This window comes from Pseudophryne corroboree, chromosome 2 (assembly GCF_028390025.1).
Source record: "Pseudophryne corroboree isolate aPseCor3 chromosome 2, aPseCor3.hap2, whole genome shotgun sequence".
In the NCBI taxonomy this organism is placed as follows: domain Eukaryota; kingdom Metazoa; phylum Chordata; class Amphibia; order Anura; family Myobatrachidae; genus Pseudophryne; species Pseudophryne corroboree.
The window spans coordinates 991803974-991826683 of NC_086445.1; the positions used below are offsets into that span (position 1 = coordinate 991803974).

The following is a 22710-nucleotide window of genomic DNA, read 5'->3' on the forward strand; positions in this document are numbered from 1 at the left end:
ATGCTTGGAGGCACGGAAGTGCTTGGAGGCACAGAGATGCTTGGAGGCACGGAGGTGCTTGGAGGCACAGAGGTGCTTGGAGGCACGGGGGTGCTTGAAGGCACGGAGGTGCTTGAAGGCACGGAGATGCTTGGAAACCACAGGAATGCGGGAGCACTGGAGATCACAACTTCTGTTGGCAGAATAGATGATACTCAGGCACTGATGCAGTGCCTGACGCCTGAATTTATACTTCTCACCACCATCTGGTGGGTGGGAAGTGCCTGATGACGTCACCCGCCCAGACGCCGGGCCGAGCGACGGAAGCCGGGAGCCGCCAGCGAGGACGGCCGCAGGGAGGACCAGCGCGCCCGGAGAGGTAAGTAAGGCGGACGGGGCGGCGGCGTGACAGTACCCCCTCCTCTAGGGGTGGCCCCTGGACACTTCCCAGGTTTCGAAGGGTGCTTGGCATGGAAGATTCGGATTAGTCGAGGAGCTGAGACCTCAGAAGCTCCTATCCAACTTCTCTCCTCAGGACCATAACCTTTCCATTCTACCAGATATTGCAGGTTCTTATGAAGATAATGAGAGTCCAGAATAGTTTTGATCTCGAAGTCTGTCCCAGTTTCAGTTTCTACCGAAGTAAGGCTTGAGGCCTTAGAATGAAAACGATTAAGGATGAGAGGACGAAGGAGAGAAACATGAAAGGCATTTGGTATGCGTAGATGAGAAGGTAATCCCAACTTGCAGACCACAGGATTCAGGATTTGTAGCACAGGGTAAGGACCGATGAACCTTGGGGCGAACTTCATGGTGGGTACCTTTAGCCGGAGGTTACGTATGGAGAGCCATACCCTGTCACCAACCTTGTATTGAGGAGTGGCTCGCCGTTTCTTGTCCGCAAAGAACTTGTATCGGACAGAAACCTTTTTAAGACTAGCATGAACCTTACTCCAAATTTGTCTGAAGTGTAGTAGAGTGGAAGTCACAGCTGGAACCTCTCCTGTTGGAAGAATTGGTAATTCCGGAACTTGTGGGTGGAAGCCATAGTTGATGAAGAACGGAGATTCGCCAGTGGAGGAATGAAATGAATGGTTATGTGCAAACTCTGCCCAAGGCAATAACTCTACCCAGTTGTCCTGTGAAGGGGAGAGATACAGGCGGAGGAAAGTCTCCAAGTCTTGATTGACTCGTTCCGTTTGTCCATTAGTTTGGGGGTGATAAGCGGACAAAAACTTAAGTTTAATTTGTAAGGCCAAGCAGAGAGCTTTCCAAAACTTTGCGGTGAACTGTACCCCTCGATCAGAGACTATTTCTTGAGGTAATCCATGCAACCAAAAATGTTCTCGGACAAATATTAGAGCTAATTTAGGAGCTGTCGGCAGACCAGTCAATGGAACAAAGTGCGCCATCTTCGAAAAACGGTCGGCGATCACCCAGACAGTGTTGAAACCTTTGGAACAGGGCAAGTCGGTGACGAAGTCCATGGAAATGTGAGTCCAGGGTTTCATAGGAATGGACAGAGGACGAAGTAACCCAGCAGGAGGTAGGCGAGGAGATTTATGCTGTGTACACTGTGGTCAAGAATTAACGTAATCCTGTACATCCTTCCTCATGGAATCCCACCAGTAGTATCTTTGCAGAAACTTGTACATCTTCTGGGTGCCGGGATGACCGGAAAACTTGGAGATATGGGCCCACTGTAGTATCCTCGACCGGAATTTAGCTGGTACGGACATTCTTCCAGGGGGAGGACCTGGAGTAGTTGAGGCAGCGGAGACAGAAATTGGATTCAGAATTAAACTCCGCTCAAAAGAATCCTCTTTATCTGTGGGAGTTTGTGAATGGGACAGTGCATCCGCTTTAGTATTGAAAGTCCCGGCTCGGTACTTGATAACAAAAGAGAATCGAGTGAAGAAGAGTGCCCATCTAGCTTGGCGAGGATTCAAGCACTGTGCGCTTTTGATGTACAACAAATTTTTGTGATCAGTGTAAATGGTAATCACATGTCTGGCCCCTTCTAAGAGATATCTCCACTCTTCCAAGGCAGATTTAATTGCCAAGAGTTCCTGGTCTCCAATAGTGTAATTTCGTTCAGCCGGAGAGAATTTACGAGAGTGGAAACCACACGGATGTAATCTCTTATCTGAGGAGTACTGAGAAAGAACGGCCCCAACTCTGACCGAGGATGCGTCAACTTCTAGGAAGAAAGGTTCCTCGAAATTTGGTTGTTGGAGTACTGGAGCGGACATAAAAGCCGATTTCAAGTGGGAAAAAGCCTCTATGGCTTCGGGAGGCCACAAACCCGGGTTGGAACCCTTTCTCGTCAAGGCGGTAATGGGTGCAACAATGGTGGAGAAACTTCTAATGAACTTTCTGTAATAGTTCGCAAAACCCAGGAATCTTTGTATTGCTTTGAAGGAGAGTGGCTGTGCCCAGTCCCGAATGGCGGAAAGTTTCTCCGGGTCCATGCGAAGCTCCATCCCCGAGATGATATAACCGAGGAACGGTATTGATGTTACTTCGAAGGTACACTTGTATATCTTGGCATAGAGATGATTCTCACGTAGACGGCGAAGTACCTCTTTGACCTGTATCCTGTGTTCACCAAGGTCTTTGGAAAAAATCAGTATGTCATCCAAATATACCACGACACTTAGGTATAACATGTCTCTGAAGATTTCGTTGACGAATCCCTGGAAGACAGCAGGAGCATTGCTAAGACCGAATGGCATCACCAGATACTCATAATGCCCATCCCGGGTATTGAAGGCGGTCTTCCATTCATCTCCCTCTCTGATGCGTATAAGGTTATAGGCCCCCCTCAAATCGAGCTTGGAAAAAACGTGGGCACCACGAACTCTATCAAATAGCTCTGTGATTAGAGGCAAGGGGTATTTATTTTTGATGGTAATATAATTTAGGCCGCGGTAGTTGATACATGGTCTTAACCCCCGTCCTTCTTTTTCACGAAGAAGAAGCCCGCTCCAGCCGGGGAGATAGAGGGGCGAATTAATTCCTTGTGAAGATTGGACTTGATATAGTCTGACATAGCTTGTGTCTCTGGAAGGGATAGAGGATAAATGGGACCCCGGGGCGGCATTTTCCCTGGGATGAGGTCAATGGGGCAGTCCCAGGACCTATGGGGTGGTAAATGGTCAGCCGCCTGTTCCGAAAACACATCCTTGAACTCTTGGTACGCCTCCGGGATAAGTTCTTCCTCCGCCTTAGTAGAAACACGAAGCGGACAGACATGGGTGAGACCGTTAGCATGACAAAAAGAACTCCAAGACCGAATCTGTGCGGTCTTCCAATCGATATGGGGATTGTGAATTTTGAGCCAAGGCATTCCGAGAACCAGATCGTGATGCATTTCCGGAATCACCAGGAACTCCAAATATTCTTGATGTAGAGCCCCGACCTGTAATTTAACTGGAACCGTGCGCTCTGTTATGATACCCTTGGATATCCTAGTACCATTGATAGCTGTCAAGGAAATAGGCCGTTCGATGGACCGTACTTCCAAATTCAGGCTTTGGACACAGAGAGAAGAAACGAAATTCCCCGCAGCCCCGGAGTCCAACAGGGCTTCAAAAGACTTGGAAGTAACCTTGGTGGTTAACGTTACAGGAAGCAAACAGTCCGAAGTCGGAGAATATTTGGTCGTAACCCCCAACTTGACTCCTCCGGAACAAGCTAGGCCTGCCCGTTTCCCGGACGGGATTTGCAGGACTTGATGAAGTGACCCGCAGTATAGACAGAGTTTACCTTCATGACGACGCTGTCGCTCCTCCGGAGACAATCTGGATCGGTTAATCTGCATGGGTTCGTCCGGACTTGGGACCACCGCTTGCTTTGCAGGGGGAAGCCGGAACCTAGAACGATCTGATCGACTACGTTCACCTCCACGTTCTTGCATCCGGAGATCTACCTTGACACAGAGAGAGATCAATTCCTCTAAAGAATCCGGAAGCTCCCGAGTGACCAACTCATCCTTCAGGCGATCAGAGAGACCGTTCCAGAAAGCAGCTCTCAGAGCCTCATTATTCCAGCGAAGTTCAGAGGCAATGGTTTGAAAATGAACCACATACTGACCCACGGATTGGGAGCCTTGACGGATACGGAGCAAGTCAGAAGAGGCTGAAGTCATCCTGCCGGGCTCGTCAAAAATTCGTCGAAAAGACGTGATGAATTCGGAGTAATTGGAAACCAGTGAATCAGAACGTTCCCATAATGGAGACACCCAATCCAAGGCAGATCCTTCCAGCAGAGAAATAATATATGCCACCTTGGACCGGTCTGTAGGAAAGTTATGTGCAAGTAGCTCGAAATGTACCTCGCATTGGTTTAAAAAACCACGACAATTTTTAGGATTCCCATTTTAACGGGACGGAGTAGGCAGCTGAAGGCGCGGAATGGCACCGGCCGATGGCTGAACATTGCTGGAAGCGGCAACTGGTGCGGCTACTGGAACTGGTGCTGGAATTACCGAGGCTAGGTACACCTGAATCTGATCCAGACGCCCGGACAACTCCCGGAGGTACTGCATCACCTGACCTTGTGCCGCTTCCTGACTTTGTACTCGGGAAGCCAGATTCTGGATGGCACTTGAGTCCGTGTTCCGATCCCCCGGGTCCATGAGGCCTGAGTATACTATCACTGACCTGGTTTGGGAGCGTTGTGGACTCGGGGTTTCTTCCGGTGACCGGGATGAGGAACCGCAACTGGGCCGCAGCAGAGATGGCCGAATTTAAGTTTTCCTCATGCAGGATCAGGTCGGCAGACAGGAGGCACGCGTGGACGCTGAAGGTCTCCTGAAAGACAGAACTTGAAAGGTGCTGATGAATCAGTGAGGAATACCAGGTGCTGGAGGCACAAACTGCGCTAAAGTGCACTGGGTTTGTAGAGACTGAAGTGCTTGTAGGCGCTGAAGTGCTTGGAGGCACTGAGGTGCGGGGAGGTGCTGAAGTGCTTGGAGGCGCTGAAGCGCTTGGAGGCACTGAGGTGCTTGGAGGCGCTGAGGTGCTTGGAGGCGCTGAGGTGCTTGGAGGCGCTGAGGTGCTTGGAGACACTGAGGTGCTTGGAGGCGCTGAGGCGCTTGGAGGCACTGAGGTGCTTGGAGGCGCTGAGGCGCTTGGAGACACTGAGGTGCTTGGAGGCACTGAGGCGCTTGGAGGCACCGAGGTGCTTGGAGGCACGGAGATGCTTGGAGGCACGGAGGTGCTTGGAGGCACGGAGTTGCTTGGAGGCACGGAGATGCTTGGAAACCACAGGAATGCGGGAGCACTGGAGATCACAACTTCTGTTGGCAGAATAGATGATACTCAGGCACTGATGCAGTGCCTGACACCTGAATTTATACTTCCCACCACCATCTGGTTGGTGAGAAGTGCCTGATGACGTCATCCGCCCAGACGCCGGGCCGAGCGACGGAAGCCAGGAGCCGCCAGCGAAGACGGCCGCAGGGAGGACCAGCGCGCCCGGAGAGGTAAGTAAGGCGGACGGGGCGGCGGTGTGACACTAGCTAACTAACTATATATATATAAATATATATATATACAGCAGGAAATAACGAGGCGGCACTCGGAGTCTTGAAAAACAGCAAACCATGTAATCGTGCAAATCAACGTTTCGGGGTTACCCCCTTCATCAGGATGATGAAGGGGGTAACCCCGAAACGTTGATTTGCACGATTACATGGTTTGCTGTTTTTCAAGACTCCGAGTGCCGCCTCGTTATTTCCTGCTGTTTGTATACAAGGGGTTGTGCCCCGGGAGGAGGGCACCAGAGCAAGCCAGTCCCATAACAGGGACAGAGCCGAGTGCCGGAACGGAATTTGTGTATATATATATATATATGTATATATATGTATACTCAGGAATGTATAACATGGAAGCTTCTATAGACGATGGAGACAGCTCAGATGAATTTGCTTATATCCATTTTACATAAAACCTTTGAAATTCAGAGTGCTGTATGTACTTTACCTCACAGTATGCCATCTGCAATGCACTTTACTTCACACAGTGTGCCATGCACTTTACCTCACACAGTGGGGGTCATTCCGAGTTGTTCGCTCGCTAGCATATTTTAGCAGCATTGCACACGCTAGGCCGCCGCCCTCTGGCTCTGGGAGTGTATCTTCGCTTAGCAGAATTGCGAATGAAAGATTAGCAGAAGTGCAAATAAATAATTCTTAGCAGTTTCTGAGTAGCTCGAGACCTACTCCTACACTGCGATCAGCTCAGCCCGTTTCGTTCCTGGTTTGACGTCACACACATGCCCTGCGTTCGGCCAGACACTCCTGCGTTTTATCCTGGCATGCCTGCGTTTTCCCGCACACTACCAGAAAACGGTCAGTTTCCGCCCAGAAACACCCACTTCATGTCAATCACACTACATATCACTTAAACGATGAAAATTTCTACGTACGGACGTGAGTAAATCTACTAAGTTTTGTGCTAAAATACTTAGCGCATGCGCACTGCGAACCATGCGCATGCGCATTTTTGCCTTAATCGCTCCGTTGCGAAAATCGGCAACGAGCGAACAACTCGGAATGCTAAATGTAGCACATCTACTGTATGATCAGTTTCACAGACACTGGTAAATCTCAAAAATAAAAAAAGACGCTTGCAGGGGTGATCAAGAAACAATTAAAATATTTATTGTCACTGTAATAGGCAAAATCAGTGCTGGGTTCTTCCAATGATAAATTACAGTACAGTATTTGGGCAATCAGAAGTGAATCTTGTCCCTCACCACATACAGTAATTGAACCTAAGGATGACATACAGTACAGTACTGTACAAGCACATTTTACTTTTGTTTATTTATTTGTTTCTAAATTTCTCAATTAGAAACTTTTGGCCTAGGGGTGCCGTGACTCAAAAACGTTTGGGAACCACTGGTATAAAGAGTACCCAATAAAGAGAGTACAAGACTTACTGCTTGTGGCGCTGGTCCCCGCTATGGCAGAGAACGAGTGGCGCCGGGCCCTTCGCCACCTTCTCTGCTGCAGGGCCCTTCGCAATCTTATCCGCTGCTGACGCCCTGGGTACAAAAAGGAATGTACAGTGCCCTTAGATACAGTACATTACTGCACATACTGAATGCTGTAACAGTAAATAATGGCTGAGGAGGTGCTTAGGTACACGGTCGACCACTAATTAGAAGCCTTACTGTAGGACTTAATGTTTAATGGGCATTGTGGTGTGTGGCATAATGTATCACGAACATTGCGGTGTGTCATAATGTGTCACAGGCACTGGTGTTTCTATAATGGGTGCAACGTCACAGGTGCTGTTAAAACTCATTTTCACAGAGTTCTGCGCATACGCAGTAGAGAAATCTCTGAAAATGGCCGCCGCGCCATTTTCCCGGAGATCTGTGCATGCGCAGTAGAGTCTGAGCCCTCTACTGCGAGGGGACACGGTGCACTAATTGGGGTTCCCCGTCACTTTCCGAACAAAACAACACCAAAAACAAAAAAACAAAACTCATGTCGACCTTCCAACCCTGTCGACCTAGGTACTGTCGACCAATAATGGTCGACCTAAACATTGTTGACCTAGTTACTGTCGATTCTATGATCCACACCTACTGTATATCATGGGCATTGTAGTATGTGGTATAATGTTTCAGGGGATTGCAGTGTGTGGCATAATGTATAAGGGGCATTGCGGTGTGTGGCATAGGGTATAACGAGTATTGCGGTATGGTGTGTGGCGTCCGGGCATGGTTCCGTTATGAATGGTCGACCATGTTAAGGTTGACCATTTTCATGTGTCAATTATGAGTCCATGTCGACCATGTCACTGTCTACCAATAGTGGTAGACCTAATGACTGTCGACCTTAACATGGTCGCCCATCCAAACAGATTCCTTCGGGCACAATTTCTAAACTGACGTCTGGAGGAGGGGCATAGAGGGAGTGGCCAGCCCACACGTTTAAAGTCATTTAGTGCCGATTGCTCCTACAGACCTGTCTATACCCCATGGTACTAAATGGACCCCAGCATCCTCTAGGACATTAGAGAAATGTACATTACTTAAATACTGTTCATGAGTAATAATGTGCAGTACTGGATTGTACTTACTCCTCAGGGACAGCCACAGTAATTCCAGTTTCCTGGGCTCCCTGGTGACCAGATCACTCCACTTCCTCTGGAGTGACCGGAGGCTGCGGGACTGGCCATATTTTACACGGATCTCACGACCGGCTTTATTGTAAGCCCGCCGCTTCTCCGAGTTCGTAGCAAATGGCCGGTCCCGCCACCTAAGCAGGATCAGAAGCTCCCCCCTGAAGTAGCGTCTCCCTGCCATTTTTGCCTGATGCCGGATGCAGTCCGCAAACCAAGGATTGAATCTGTAGCCCACAATGCGTGCAAACTGAATTTGCTTCCCCACCGCCTGCAATGTGTTGTACCCATAACGGATTTTATCCGGTGTCTGTGTACAAAACATAATGGAGCCCAGCTGGAAATAATAAACAGACCAAACAAGTGTATTTCTTTAAAAAAAAAACATATAAAAATAAATTCACCCAAAAAAAAACAAAAACTCTGGTGTCAACAGGATTCAAACACAGGACACACGGATTGCAAGCAGACACTGTAACCACCATGCCACTGCTGACCATGTTCTGTGTTGGCACTCCAGGTAAATATATGATGTGCTGTGATGTGTTGTACTATTAACGGATTTTGTCCGGTGTCTGTGTACAAACCATAATGGATGGTCACCAGCAGAGCCGGATTAAGGGGGGTGCCAAGGGGGTCAGTACCCCCGGGCCCCCCTGACATAAGGGGCCCCCGAGCTGAAGCTGCTCTGCACCGCTCTGGTGCTGCTGGTCCCTCTGCCCTGTATCAGTTACTGACCCGTGAGGAGGGGGGAGGGAGCCACACGCACAGCAGCGAGCGGGACATCCCACACCCGCTGGCAGCGCGGAATCCTCCCTCCCCAGCAGCCAGGAGTCTTTTCCTCCCTGCTTCAGCATGGGGCCTTGACCCCAACAGCTCCTGATGCCGGTGGCTGGCTTGTTTGTGCAGGGGGGATGGGCAAATATTTTTTTTTTTTTCCAATGGCTGCTGTCCGGCATTCAGAGCCCCACCCCCTCGTGGCTGTATACCGCGATTCGGGGGTCGGAGCAGAGGGGGCGGAGCTAATATGAGATCATTGTTATAGAATCACGGCATGTTGGCTCCGCCCCCTCCCCACGACCCGCGAATCGCGGCATGTTTGTCATGGGGGCGGGGCCTAATGGTGAACTGTGCCCCTGGCTCCCAGCAATATCTGGCTGTGGTGACATCCTCACCCCTTTCCTCAGGGCAGGCTTCAGTGTAAGTGTCCACAGTTTGTGTTCTATCTGTGTACACTGTATGTATGTGTATATGTATGTGTGTATATTTTCTGTGTGTATGTGTTCTATCTATGTATACTGTATGCATGTGTATATGTTCTAATAGAACATATATACATACATACAGTATACACAGATAGAACACATGCACACACAGAAAATATACACACATACATATACACTTATAGAACAGTTCTATTAGTGTATATGTATGTGTGTATATTTTCTGTGTGTGTATGTATTTGTGTGTATGTGTTCTATTTAATTGTGTGTGTATATAATATATATATATATATATATATATATATAGTCTTGGAAGATCCTGCACTCTCATCAAAAGTAATAACGACGGCGGGTGCTCCTAATGACCTGAGAGGCCACCAATATACCACAACAACCACCTAGGTGGAAGGTGCACTCACGCCCAGAAATTAGTCTCTGAAGTCACTTGTAAATTCAGTATATTTTTATTCGGGTTCACTGTTGATGCCGTATTTCATCGACGTTTCGGTCCTTATGCGGACCTTTATCAAGATTGGCACTTAAATCACCTATACAATCAAAAACAGTTACAATTAATATGTATAAGAACCCAGATTTATTCAACACCAACACCACCAGTGCCTCCCAGGCCCTGAAGACTGTCACAAAAACCAGAAAACGTATTAAAAAGCTGTTTTTTTATATATGTAAAAAAGAGATACTTGGAAATAATCCACGTGTGATGAAAGAGACACCTCCACCGTTAGGACTATCTGTTTAGATAGGCAAATGATTACCTGGACGGCAAGCCAGATCACTCAGATGTGTGGAATGGCCTTCAAAGTTGGCAACATGCCTGATCACATAATGAAGTTAAAAAGCCTATAACGTAGGGGAAGCTGCAAGGCGTAGTCACCTATTAGATAAATAACAGAGTAACTACACCATAAGAAAATACACTAACAACGTCATTTTGGAAAAGATCATACCTAGTTACATGTAGAAATAGCTCATGGCAGCTTGTGGGCTCTGTACATGTGTCAGACACTCAGTCTGTAAGGAGGCACAACAGGAAAAGATAATCACCAACCGTAATCATGTGTCAGAAGGGAGCTGCAGGAGAACCATACTCACTGCTCAAGTGTCCAGAGCCAAATGGAAGCTGCATAAAGTTCAGCCTCAGCTGAGCACTATTTAAGGATCAACCACAGGAAGTGCCAATTAAGGAGATTAGTATAAACCCAGTCTCTCATTAACTGATCACCTCTCAGATAACTAACTCAGACCAACTGGGAAAAACGTTACAGGGTTCACAGGACAGGCAGTGGCTATCGCTAACGCACGGCTACTTAAATGAGTGTATTTTAACGATTTAGAAGGGCAACTGCCGGAGACGCGTCTTTTGCGTTCCACCGACCGGAACACCATGCGTTCCATTCCGCGGAAGTGGCGCTGGCCGGAAGTCTCTGCGTTCCACTCGCGGAAAGAACCGTAATTAGGCTTATCCACTGGCTAATGTTTAAAGGAGGTGTACAACCTAGAGGGGGGTGTTCTCAGAGAATGAACACTCCCCCAGGTGGAATCATCAATGTACAGGTTCACTCATAGCTCACAGGGACTCGGAGGTATACCGGAGGTCACCTCACGTATAATCCTGGATTAACCTATGTGTAGCCTGTCAATCACCACAGAAGAAAAAGAGTGCAAATGTAAATAATGATCCATAATATGAAATGTCAAAAATGTCAAAAATGACATAAGAGGGCACCAGATCAAATGACCACAACTCACCCTACGCATACAAACTAACATATATCTGATCAACAAAGGCAAATTGAATACTGATGTGAGTGTAATATCTTTATAGTAATACATTGGTATAATGTAGTAAAAGATTTTAAATAATAAAAGGGAATAGTGGGTGGTGTGGTCATTGAAATTGGTGGACCCTCGTGACTAGTATAGGACCTGGGAAGGCTCCGGGAAACAACAGAAAAATATATATAAAAAACATAAGCAAGGACGTATAAATAACTGTCCTTACTTTCTTAATCTCTATACATAAAAAGAACATACAAAAATGAAAACAATAAAACATAGAACATAGAACATATAAAACACAAATCGAAACCCAGCCTGTATGTGCTGATTGTATCACAGTGCCCTATGTCCCTGAAACATACAAAGTGTGTTCCAAGGTATCCAATCAACTATGGCAAAATAAAATTCTAAAGAAAAATATTAAGGGGGTTGGCCTCATTGAGGCCCTTTGGTGACACTGTATTGAGTTTGTGTATCCAAAAGCTTTCCTTCTGTTTAAGTAACAAGGTGCGATCGCCTCCACTAACAGGTGGCGGCACCCAGTCAATCAGCTGACACTTCAGGGCAGATACTTGATGTCTAACTGACAAAAAGTGCCGTGCTACCGGTTTGTCAGAAAAGCCCACATTGAGGGCCGTGTGTATGGATGACCGATGGTTTGCCATCCTGTCGCGAAAGGGACGCGCGGTTAGTCCGACATAACATAACCCACATGGGCACTTTAGAAGGTAGACGACATGATCCAGTCGACAGTGGAGATGATATCTGATGAAGATTTTTTTCCCTGTGTGTGGGTGATACAAAAAAGGACCAGTGATCATAGATCTGCACGTTGTGCACCCCCCGCAAGAAAAACTGCCAGGTTTGGCTTGCATAAGCTGGATTTGAGATGTGTTCTGTTCAGGGAAAATCGTGGGTCTCCCTAATTGGCACTTCCTGTGGTTGATCCTTAAATAGTGCTCAGCTGAGGCTGAACTTTATGCAGCTTCCATTTGGCTCTGGACACTTGAGCAGTGAGTATGGTTCTCCTGCAGCTCCCTTCTGACACATGATTACGGTTGGTGATTATCTTTTCCTGTTGTGCCTCCTTACAGACTGAGTGTCTGACACATGTACAGAGCCCACAAGCTGCCATGAGCTATTTCTACATGTAACTAGGTATGATCTTTTCCAAAATGACGTTGTTAGTGTATTTTCTTATGGTGTAGTTACTCTGTTATTTATCTAATAGGTGACTACGCCTTGCAGCTTCCCCTACGTTATAGGCTTTTTAACTTCATTATGTGATCAGGCATGTTGCCAACTTTGAAGGCCATTCCACACATCTGAGTGATCTGGCTTGCCGTCCAGGTAATCATTTGCCTATCTAAACAGATAGTCCTAACGGTGGAGGTGTCTCTTTCATCACACGTGGATTATTTCCAAGTATCTCTTTTTTACATATATAAAAAAAACAGCTTTTTAATACGTTTTCTGGTTTTTGTGACAGTCTTCAGGGCCTGGGAGGCACTGGTGGTGTTGGTGTTGAATAAATCTGGGTTCTTATACATATTAATTGTAACTGTTTTTTATTGTATAGGTGATTTAAGTGCCAATCTTGATAAAGGTCCGCATAAGGACCGAAACGTCGATGAAATACGGCATCAACAGTGAACCTGAATAAAAATATACTGAATTTACAAGTGACTTCAGAGACTAATTTCTGGGCGTGAGTGCACCTTCCACCTAGGTGGTTGTTGTGGTATATTGGTGGCCTCTCAGGTCATTAGGAGCACCCGCCGTCGTTATTACTTTTGATGAGAGTGCAGGATCTTCCAAGACTACATTTGTTCGAACTACTATACGCAGTTCCTACTTCCTGACACCCATCCAACATACCGGATTGGACTTCCTCACCGATCACCACCTTTATTTCCGGGAACCTTACATGTTTTGTTTGTCATGTTTAGTATGTTATTAATCTAATTGCTATACCTGTTTGAGTTTTCCAGTCTAAAGAGTGTTATGACTCAGAGCGGGGTATATTTGTTGGACGATGGCCTACTGGCCAAAGCTGAAACTGGTATAGTTTCATTTACGGATGAGGACACTGAAAAATTACTATTCGATAAATTAGAGTTTGAGGCCTTACCAGCCGAAACCCCTGTGGATTTGTTTTACAAAGTGCTTAAACACAGACAAAAAGAGGTTGATTTGACTTTACATGGTCAATTTTTGTCGGAATACCTCAGGAGAAAACAAATCCCCCGGGGTTTCCGTATCTCTAACGTTCCAACATTGGGTAGAAACAACCCTGTCTTCTGCAGCCGGTGGTGTGGAGTATTGAACAAATGTTCGCTTGACCTCATGACCCTGGTAGTGGAGGAAGTTGGCATTGAGTTAAAGAAATTATCTACTGAAGTGGATATTACCATCAAATCTCACACCACCGTGCTGCAGAATGACAAAACCCAAAATTGGATCGAACGTCTACAGACACAGGTGGACACTTATAAACGTGATCTAATTTCTTTCAAACGAAAAAAATTGTCCACTGTAACTAACGACTACCAAACGCATACTGTATACCGCTGGTTACTTGGAAACAATACTAGTGAACGTCAGAATAGACAATACACTAGGCGAAGGGCCCAACCGTTTGCCCATGAATTTGTTTCCTCCGCCTCTACCTCAGACACCGATTATTACGAAGGGAACAACGACTCCACTCGTTTTTTAGATCGAGGAGGAGAGGCCTCCTCTACCCGTTCCAGGGTTCTCAGAAGCGGCACAGACCGCACCCGAGGAGAGGGGGGTACCAAGAGAAGAGGGAGGAGGAGACAGTAGGTGACAATGTCTTTAATCTATCTAGCGTAGAACTGAGTCCAGCGGAAACTAAACTTCTTGCCCGAGGTTTATCTTTCGTCCCCACATGCAGAATTAATTCATTCCAACAAACTATAGATCAGTATAAATTTGGCCGCTCCCTCCGTCTGCGGGAGTTCTTTGCTAACAAATCCACTAACAAAGAGATACCTCAATTCAGACCCAAATCGACATTCGATCCTCCATCCTCCAATCCCAGCATCAAAACCTATTTACGGTTAGTCCAAAGAGACTCTGAGAGCTCACCCCCCAAAAGGATGTTTGATAACCTGTCCATAGCCGAGAGGAAAGCATTAAAAACTTTAAAGGATTCTCCCCATATAGTCATCCGCCCGGCGGATAAGGGAGGAGCAATAGTCGTCCAAGATTGGACTGACTATGACATGGAGATCAACCGACAATTAGCAGATGACATGACCTATCAGAAATTAACCACCAATCCGGTTCCTAAAATTAAATCTAAAATCGATCAATTTCTGAAGTTAGGTTTTGAGCAGGGCTACATAAGTGAAGACACATTAAAATATTTGACCATCAATTCACCCAGGTGTCCCATCCTATACACTCTGCCCAAAATTCATAAGACATTAGTTCACCCTCCCGGCAGACCCATTATTGCCGCGGAAGGCTCTCTGTTACAGCCAATTGCTGTCTTTATTGACAGTATCCTACAGCCTTTGGTATTAAAAACTGATAGCTATTTAAAGGACACTGGGGATTTCCTCACACATCTACGGACATTTACCCATCTTAGTGAAGGCACTCTTCTGGCCACTATGGATGTGGGGTCCCTTTATACCGTTATACCACACCACTTAGGTTTGGATGTTATACGTCAATTTCTTTCCAACAGCCCCTGCAAAGATTACCCCACTGAGTTTGTGTTGGAACTGACCTCATTGGTTCTTACGTGCAACCACTTTATGTATAAAAATGATTATTTTCTTCAAATCGCCGGAACCGCGATGGGGTCTAATTTGGCCCCCGCCTACGCTAATCTGTTCATGGCGCACTATGAACATACGTATCTGTTACCTAGGTATGGGCACAAGATTGCCTTCTTTAAACGGTACATTGATGACGTCTTCTTGCTGTGGGAGGGCACCGAGTCTGAGTTTCTTGACATGGTGAACCAATTGAATGCTTTGGATAATCCTATCAAGTTCACATACACAGTATCGGCCACTAACATCACTTTCCTGGATGTCAGTATCACCAGAAATGGTGACCGACTGGACACCTCGTTGTACCGTAAACCCACTGACCGCAATCTGACCTTGCATGCTAGCAGCCATCATCCCCCAGCCCTCAAAGAAGGATTGCCCATATCCCAGTACCTCAGAGCCATGAGGATCAATTCCAACGCAGCACTCAAAGATCAACAATGTAACGAGATCACTTCTCGCTTTCTGGAGCGAGGGTACACTAGCAGTGTACTTACTCGCTGTCTCAATAAAGCGAACAGCATTTTTCATGGACAACAGGTTAAAAACCCCATTCGTAACAATCGGATGATTTGTTCCACTCAGTATGATGGTTCCACAAGTGCAACCAGAAAGGCCCTACGGAAACATTGGCCAATAATAGCCACCGACAACAGTTTGCCTTTTCTTAAAACACCTGCTCCTATGGTTGCATACAAACGAGGGGCCAACCTAAAGCAATTACTAATGAGACCCACGATTTTCCCTGAACAGAACACATCTCAAATCCAGCTTATGCAAGCCAAACCTGGCAGTTTTTCTTGCGGGGGGTGCACAACGTGCAGATCTATGATCACTGGTCCTTTTTTGTATCACCCACACACAGGGAAAAAAATCTTCATCAGATATCATCTCCACTGTCGACTGGATCATGTCGTCTACCTTCTAAAGTGCCCATGTGGGTTATGTTATGTCGGACTAACCGCGCGTCCCTTTCGCGACAGGATGGCAAACCATCGGTCATCCATACACACGGCCCTCAATGTGGGCTTTTCTGACAAACCGGTAGCACGGCACTTTTTGTCAGTTAGACATCAAGTATCTGCCCTGAAGTGTCAGCTGATTGACTGGGTGCCGCCACCTGTTAGTGGAGGCGATCGCACCTTGTTACTTAAACAGAAGGAAAGCTTTTGGATACACAAACTCAATACAGTGTCACCAAAGGGCCTCAATGAGGCCAACCCCCTTAATATTTTTCTTTAGAATTTTATTTTGCCATAGTTGATTGGATACCTTGGAACACACTTTGTATGTTTCAGGGACATAGGGCACTGTGATACAATCAGCACATACAGGCTGGGTTTCGATTTGTGTTTTATATGTTCTATGTTCTATGTTTTATTTTTTTCATTTTTGTATGTTCTTTTTATGTATAGAGATTAAGAAAGTAAGGACAGTTATTTATACGTCCTTGCTTATGTTTTTTATATATATTTTTCTGTTGTTTCCCGGAGCCTTCCCAGGTCCTATACTAGTCACGAGGGTCCACCAATTTCAATGACCACACCACCCACTATTCCCTTTTATTATTTAAAATCTTTTACTACATTATACCAATGTATTACTATAAAGATATTACACTCACATCAGTATTCAATTTGCCTTTGTTGATCAGATATATGTTAGTTTGTATGCGTAGGGTGAGTTGTGGTCATTTGATCTGGTGCCCTCTTATGTCATTTTTTACATTTTTGACATTTCATATTATGGATCATTATTTACATTTGCACTCTTTTTCTTCTGTGGTGATTGACAGGCTACACATAGGTTAATCCAGGATTATACGTGAGGAGACCTCCGGTATACCTCCGAGTCCCTGTGAGCTATGAGTGAACCTGTACATTGATGATTCCACCTGGGGGAGTGTTCATTCTCTGAGAACACCCCCGTCTAGGTTGTACACCTCCTTTAAACATTAGCCAGTGGATAAGCCTAATTACGGTTCTTTCCGCGAGTGGAACGCAGAGACTTCCGGCCAGCGCCACTTCCGCGGAATGGAACGCATGGTGTTCCGGTCGGTGGAACGCAAAAGACGCGTCTCCGGCAGTTGCCCTTCTAAATCGTTAAAATACACTCATTTAAGTAGCCGTGCGTTAGCGATAGCCACTGCCTGTCCTGTGAACCCTGTAACGTTTTTCCCAGTTGGTCTGAGTTAGTTATCTGAGAGGTGATCAGTTAATGAGAGACTGGGTTTATACTAATCTCCCTAATTGGCACTTCCTGTGGTTGATCCTTAAATAGTGCTCAGCTGAGGCTGAACTTTATGCAGCTTCCATTTGGCTCTGGACACTTGAGCAGTGAGTATGGTTCTCCTGCAGCTCCCTTCTGACACATGATTACGGTTGGTGATTATCTTTTCCTGTTGTGCCTCCTTACAGACTGAGTGTCTGACACATGTACAGAGCCCACAAGCTGCCATGAGCTATTTCTACATGTAACTAGGTATGATCTTTTCCAAAATGACGTTGTTAGTGTATTTTCTTATGGTGTAGTTACTCTGTTATTTATCTAATAGGTGACTACGCCTTGCAGCTTCCCCTACGTTATAGGCTTTTTAACTTCATTATGTGATCAGGCATGTTGCCAACTTTGAAGGCCATTCCACACATCTGAGTGATCTGGCTTGCCATCCAGGTAATCATTTGCCTATCTAAACAGATAGTCCTAACGGTGGAGGTGTCTCTTTCATCACACGTGGATTATTTCCAAGTATCTCTTTTTTACATATATAAAAAAACAGCTTTTTAATACGTTTTCTGGTTTTTGTGACAGTCTTCAGGGCCTGGGAGGCACTGGTGGTGTTGGTGTTGAATAAATCTGGGTTCTTATACATATTAATTGTAACTGTTTTTGATTGTATAGGTGATTTAAGTGCCAATCTTGATAAAGGTCCGCATAAGGACCGAAACGTCGATGAAATACGGCATCAACAGTGAACCCGAATAAAAATATACTGAATTTACAAGTGACTTCAGAGACTAATTTCTGGGCGTGAGTGCACCTTCCACCTAGGTGGTTGTTGTGGTATATATATATATATATATATATATATATATATATATATATATAAATAAATCTTACTAGTCCGGCACTCCTAATAAATAGTGTAGCAACTTGCTCCGGTGCCTTGCCTTCCAGAACAATATAGATACCCCACACGGCTGGCACTCGAGACTGAATAAAGAGACTGACACAGTTGCTAGTGTCAGTCTCTTTATTCAGTCTCTGCATGTGCCAGCCGTGTGGGGTATCTATATATATATATATATATATATATATATATATATATAATAAGAATTTACTCACCGGTAATTCTATTTCTCGTAGTCCGTAGTGGATGCTGGGAACTCCGTAAGGACCATGGGGAATAGCGGGCTCCGAAGGAGGCTGGGCACTCTAGAAAGATCTTAGACTACCTGGTGTGCACTGGCTCCTCCCACCATGACCCTCCTCCAAGCCTCAGTTAGGTACTGTGCCCGGACGAGCGTACACAATAAGGAAGGATTTTGAATCCCGGGTAAGACTCATACCAGCCACACCAATCACACCGTACAACTCGTGATATGAAACACAGTTAACAGTATGAAACAATAGAGCCTCTCAACAGATGGCTCAACAATAACCCGATTTAGTTAACCATAACTATGTACAAGTATTGCAGATAAACCGCACTTGGGATGGGCGCCCAGCATCCACTACGGACTACGAGAAATAGAATTACCGGTGAGTAAATTCTTATTTTCTCTAACGTCCTAGTGGATGCTGGGAACTCCGTAAGGACCATGGGGATTATACCAAAGCTCCCAAACGGGCGGGAGAGTGCGGATGACTCTGCAGCACTGAATGAGAGAACTCCAGGTCCTCCTCAGCCAGGGTATCAAATTTTTAGAATTTTTGCAAACGTGTTTGCCCCTGACCAAGTAGCTGCTCGGCAAAATTGTAAAGCCGAGACCTCTCGGGCAGCCGCCCAAGATGAGCCCACCTTCCTTGTGGAATGGGCATTGACAGATTTTGGCTGTGGCAGGCCTGCCACAGTATGTGCAAGCTGAATTGTACTACAAATCCAACGAGCAATAGTCTGCTTAGAAGCAGGAGCACCCAGCTTGTTAGGTGCATATAGGATAAACAGCGAGTCAGATTTTCTGACTCTAGCCGTTCTGGAAACATATATTTTCAGTGCCCTGACAACGTCTAGCAACTTGGAGTCCTCCAAGTCCCTAATAGCCTAGGCACCACAATAGGCTGGTTCAGGTGAAACGCTGACACCACCTTTGGGAGAAACTGGGGACGAGTCCTCAATTCTGCCCTATCCATATGGAAAATCAAATAAGCGCTTTTACAAGACAAAGCCGCCAACTTTGATACTCGCCTGGCAGAAGCCAAGGCCAATAACATAACCACCTTCCACGTGAGATATTTCAGATCCACGGTTTTTAGTGGTTCAAACCAATGTGATTTTAAGAAACTCAACACCACGTTGAGATCCCAAGGTGCCACAGGAGGCACAAACGGGGGCTGACTCTGCAGCACTCCTTTTATAAATGTCTGAACTTCAGGTACTGAAGCTAGTTCTTTTTGAAAATCGACAGAGCCGAGATCTGTACCTTAATGGAACCCAATTTAAGGCCCATAGTCACTCCTGCTTGCAGGAAATGCAGAAATCGACCTAGTTGAAATTCCTCTGTTGGGGCCCTTTCGGCCTCACACCATGCAACATATTTTCGCCATATGCGGTGATAATGAGTTGCTGTAACCTCTTTCCTGGCTTTAGTAAGCGTAGGAATGACTTCCTCCGGAATGCCCTTTTCCTTCAGGATCCGGCGTTCAACCGCCATGCCGACAAACGCAGCCGCGGTAAGTCTTGGAACAGACAGGGCCCCTGCTGCCGCAGGTCCTGTCTGAGTGGCAGAGGCCATGGGTCCTCTGATATAAATTCTTGAAGTTCTGGGTACCAAGCTCTTCTTGGCCATCCACGAGTATCGTTCTTACTCCTCGCCTTCTTATTATTCTCAGTACCTTTGGTATGAGAGGCAGAGGGGAGAACACATAAACCGACTGGTACACCCACGGTGTTACCAGAGCGTCCATAGCTATCGCCTGAGGGTCCCTTGACCCGGTGCAATATCTTTTATAGCTTTTTGTTGAGGCGGGACGCCATCATGTCCACCTGTGGCCTTTCCCAATGGTGTACAATCCTATTGGAAGACTTCTGGAGGAAGTCCCCATTCTCCCGGGTGGAGGTCGTGTCTGTTGAGAAGATCTGCTTCCCAGTTGTCCACTCCGGGAATGAACACTGCTGACAGTGCTAACACATGATTTTCCGCCTATCGGAGAATCCTTGTGTCTTCTGCCATCGCCATCCTGCTTCTTGTGCCGCCCTGTTGGTTTACATGGGCGACTGCCGTGATGTTGTCTGATTGGATCAGTACCGGCTGGTTTTGAAGCAGAGGCCTTGCCGGCCTCAGGGCATTGTAAATGGCCCTCAGGTCCAGAATATTTATGTGTAGGGAAATAACCTGACTTGACCAAAGTCCCTGGAAATTTCTTCCCTGTGTGACTGCCTCCCAGCCTCAAAGGCTGGAATCCATGGTCACTAGGACCTAGTCCTGTATGCCGAACCTGCGGCCCTCTTGAAGATGGGCACTCTGCAGCCACCACAGTAGAGATACCCTGGTCCTTGGAGACAGGGTTATCAGCCTATGCATCGGAAGATGCGATCCGGACCACTTGTCCAACAGGTCCCTCTGAAAAGTTCTTGTATGGAACCTGCCTAATGGGATTGCTTCGTAGGAAGCTACCATTTTTCCCAGGACTCGCGTGCAATGATGCACCGCTACCTATTTTGGCTTCAGGAGGTCTCTGACTAGAGATGACAACTCCTTGGCTTTCTCCTCCGGGAGAAACACTATTTCTGGTTTATGTCCAGAACCATCCCCAGGAACAGTAGACGTGTCATAGGAACCAGCTGTGACTTTGGACTGTTTAGAATCCAACCATGCTGTTGTAGCACTTTCCAAAATAGTGCTACCCCGACTACCAACTGCTCCTTGGACCTCGCCCTTATAACGAGATTGTCCAAGTACGGGATAATTACAACTCCCTTTTTTTTTGAAGGAGTATCAACATTTCGGCCATTACCTTGATAAAACACCCTCGGTGCCATGTACAGTCCAAACGGCAGTGTCTGGACTTGGTAATGGTAATCCTGTACCACAAATCTGAGGTACTCCTGGCGAGGATGGTAAATGGGGACATGCAGGTAAGCATCCTTGATGTCCCAGGATACCATGTAATCCCCCTCGTCCAGGCTTGGAATAACCGCCCTGAGCGATTCCATCTTGAACTTGAATTTTTGTGTTCAAGGATTTTAAATATAAAATGGGTCACACCGAACCATGCGGTTTCGGTACCCCAACCCTTGTGGAATAGTAACCCCGTCCTTGTTGAAGTAGGGGCACCTTGAGTATTACCTGCTGGGAATACCGCTTATTAATTGCCTCTAGCACAGCCTCCCTGCCTGAGGGAGTTGTCAGCAAGGCATATTTTAGGAAACGGCTGGGGGGAGACATCTCGAATTCCAGCTTGTACCCCTGAAATACTACTTGAAAGAAACAGGGATCCACCTGTGAGCGAGCCCACTAATTGCTGAAATTTTCGAGACGGCCCCCCACCGTACCTGGCTACACCTGTGGAGCACCCGCGTCATGGTGTGGCCTCACAGGAGGCGGGGGAAGAATCTTGATTCTGGGAACAGGCTGACTTGTGCAGCTTTTTTCCCTCTACCCTTGTCTCTGTACAGAAAGGAAGCGCCATTTGACCCGCTTGCTTTTCTGAAGCCGAAAGGACTGTACCTTTGTCTGTGAGGAAACCTGAGGTAAAATTATTTCTTCCCAGCAGTTGCTGTGGATACGAGGTCCCAGAGACCATCCCCAAATAATTCCTCACCCTTATAAGGCTCTCTATGCGCTTTTTAAGTCAGCATCACCTGTCCAGTGACAGGTCTCTAATACCCTCCTGACAGAATGGATATTACATTTATTTTGGATGCCAGCCGGCAAAATATCCCTCTGTGCATCCCCCATATATAAGACGACGTCTTTAATATGTTTTTATGTTTTCCAACTAGTATCCCTGTTTGACAGGGTCACCGACCACGCTGCAGCAGCACTATCTGCAGGTCTCAGTCTAGTACCTGAGTGTGTAAATACAGACTTCAGGATAGCCTCCTGTTTTTTATCAACAGGTACCTATTAAAGTGGCCGTATCCTAAGACGGCAGTGCCACCTTTTTTGACAAACGTGTGAGCGCCTTATCCACCCTAGGGGATATCTCCCAGCGTAACTTATCCACCTGGCGGGAAAGGGTACGCCATCAGTAACTTTTTATAAATTACCAGTTTCTTAACGGGGGAACCCACGCTTTCACACACTTCATTTATTCATCTGATGGGGGAACAAAACACTGCCTGTTTTTTCTCCCCAAACCTAAAACCCATTTTTAGAGGTGCTTGGGTTAAAGTCAGAAATGTATAACACATTTTTTATTGCCGGGATCACGTCACGGATGTTCCTAGTGGATTGTGTATATGTCTCCACCTTGTCGACACTGGAGTCAGACTCCGTATCGACATCTGTGTCTGCCATCTGAGAGAGCGGGCGTTTTTGAGCCCCTGATGGCCTTTGAGACGCCTGGGCAGGCGCGGGCTGCGAAGCCGGCTGT

General features: G+C 46.5%; 2 long non-coding RNA genes across 2 annotated transcripts; one reads left to right on the forward strand and one right to left on the reverse strand.

The window, feature by feature from the left end:
- Window positions 1-9657: 9657 nt before the first annotated feature.
- LOC134987516 (uncharacterized) lies at window positions 9658-10658 on the reverse strand. Its single transcript, XR_010193152.1, has 4 exons — window positions 10457-10658; window positions 10312-10375; window positions 10120-10238; window positions 9658-9891 (listed from the first exon to the last, which is right to left on the reverse strand). It is a non-coding gene; the product is annotated as an uncharacterized LOC134987516 (long non-coding RNA).
- Window positions 10659-12148: 1490 nt separating this feature from the next.
- Window positions 12149-13780, forward strand: LOC134987528 (uncharacterized). The gene is made up of 3 exons (XR_010193163.1): window positions 12149-12301; window positions 12375-12493; window positions 12723-13780. It is a non-coding gene; the product is annotated as an uncharacterized LOC134987528 (long non-coding RNA).
- The last annotated feature ends 8930 nt before the right edge of the window (window positions 13781-22710 follow it).